This window comes from Pelobates fuscus, chromosome 5 (genome assembly GCF_036172605.1).
Source record: "Pelobates fuscus isolate aPelFus1 chromosome 5, aPelFus1.pri, whole genome shotgun sequence".
NCBI classification, from domain to species: domain Eukaryota; kingdom Metazoa; phylum Chordata; class Amphibia; order Anura; family Pelobatidae; genus Pelobates; species Pelobates fuscus.
Genome location: NC_086321.1, coordinates 9,453,095 through 9,455,603, shown reverse-complemented (window position 1 = coordinate 9,455,603; position 2,509 = coordinate 9,453,095).

The following is a 2,509-nucleotide window of genomic DNA, read 5'->3' as shown; positions in this document are numbered from 1 at the left end:
CGCACCTCTTGACATTTTTCAATCAGAAAAGCTATATTAAAGGGTTACTCTAAGCACCATGATCGCATCAGTGATTTGAAGTGGTCATGGTATGTGTCATGGAGTTTGTATGTGCTGTGAGGCGCTATGATACTCAGTTTAACCTCTTGACTGCCAGTGTTATAACCCCACCTCCTGCAGCATCATTGGGGCGTCGACCAGCCTTGAACAAGGATTCCGGACTGGCTAATGTCAATTCTCAGCATAGGAGATTTGTTGGCTGAGAGTGATCAGCTGATGCTGTCAGTCATTGAATGATTGGCAGGTTCTACATCTAATTTCTACAGCTCTGCCGGATGTCATAAGCTGCTGTACAGAACATTCAGGGGTCCAGGTAAGAGGTCAATCCATTGTAAAACAGTTTGTCCCATTACCAGAGAAAAGCACGAGAGTACTCCTCACATAGCTAGCGTAGGCTGTACTGATATGATGGATGGAGTTTAAAGGGACACTATAGTCACCAAAACAACTTTAGCTTAATGAAGCTGTTTTGGTGTATAGATTATGCCCCTAAAGTCTCACTGCTCAATTCACTGCCCTTTAGGAGTTGAATCGTTTCTGTTTATGCAGCCTTAGCCACACCTCCCCTGGCTGTGACTGACAGCCTGCATGAAATAAAATTATTTTTCAATCAGATGTTAACTTACTTTAAAAGTTTTTATCTTGTGCTCTGTGAATTGAACTTTAATCACATACAGGAGGCTCCTGCAGGGCCTAGCAAGCTATTAACACAGCAGGAGATAAGAGATTCTAAACTAAACAGAATTTGCAATAAAGGAAGTGTAAACATTAGATGACTTTTTACAGGAAGTGTTTAGGTTGGCTGTGTAAGTCACATGAAGGGAGATGTGAATGGAGCCGTATAAACAAAGTGATTTAACTCCTAAATGGCAGGGAACTGAGCAGTGAGCCTGCAGCGGCATGATCTATACACCAAAACTGCTTAATTGAGGCTAAGTTAATTGGAGACTATAGTGTCCCTTTAACCCCTTAACGCCGTTACGGCGTTCTATGCCGTCGCGGCTTTAAAGGGCTTTAAAGCCGTTGCGGCGGCATAGAACGCCGTAACGGCTTAAGCCCCCAGAAGATCGCAGCTACTTACCTCCGCCGCGATCCTCTTCTGGGGGGCTGCCTGACAGCCCAGGCAGCCCCCCCATGGCAAATGAGGCCCCCGGGGGCCATGTGATCGCTCTCAAAGAGCGATCACATGGCCCCCTATAGCTGGCTATGGATCTGCCAGCAGGGGGACTGTCTAAAATATTAGACAGTCCCCCTGCTGGTAGGAAGAGTAAAAAAAATGTATTAAACATGTGTAAAATTAAATTAAAAGTGTGTGTATATATATATATATATATATATATATATATATATATATATATATATTATGTATATATAATATATATACATATTATATATATGTAACGTCATACAAAGTGTATTTTAATATTAATATTCGTATATATATTAATATTAAAATACACTTAGAATGACGTTACATATATATAATATGTATATATTATATATATAATATATACACATATATATAAATGCGTCTAATTACAATAATAAATAAATAAAATAATAAAATAAATAAATAAAATATTGAAACAAAATTTAAAATAAATTATATTATGCATATGTAATTTCATTCTAACTGTATTTTGTTATTAATATATATATATTGGTAACATAATACACTTAGAATTACATTCTATATATATCTATCTATATATAATATGCAAATAACCGCAAATATATATATATAGAGATAAATACATATAATTACATAAAAGATTACATTAGTATACACGTAGAATTTAAATACCCATAAATGCATATATATTAAAATTCTACGTATATATTTAAGTCATTTTTTAACATAATTATGTCATTTGATTAATTAAAATTTTATTGACATGCCTGACAACACAGGGAGAAAGTGCAGGGAATTTAATTCGCAAGCACTATATTTGACCCTGTAACTCTCCAGGACACCATAAAACCTGTACATAGGGGGTACTGTTTTACTCGGGAGACTTCGCTGAACTCAAATATTAGTGTTTAAAACTGGTAAATTTTATTAAAACAATGATATTTTAAGTAAAAGTAAAGTTTTTTTTGCATTTTTTTCAAACAAATGGCACTTTTATGGACTATATTATTGTTGTAATATGTTTTACTGTTTTAAAACACTAATATTTGTGTTTAGTGAAGTCTCCCGAGAATAACAGTACCCCTCATGTACAGGTTTTATGGTGTTTTGGAAAGTTAGAGAGTCACATATAAGGCTTGCATTTCATTTTTTTGACATTGAAATTTGCCAGATTAGTTTGAGATCGCATGGTAGCCCAGGAATAAGAATTACCCCCATGATGGCATACCATTTGCAAAAGTAGACAACCCAAGGTATTGCAAATGGGGTATGCCCAGTCATTTTTAGTAGCCACTTAGTCACAAACACTGGCCAAAT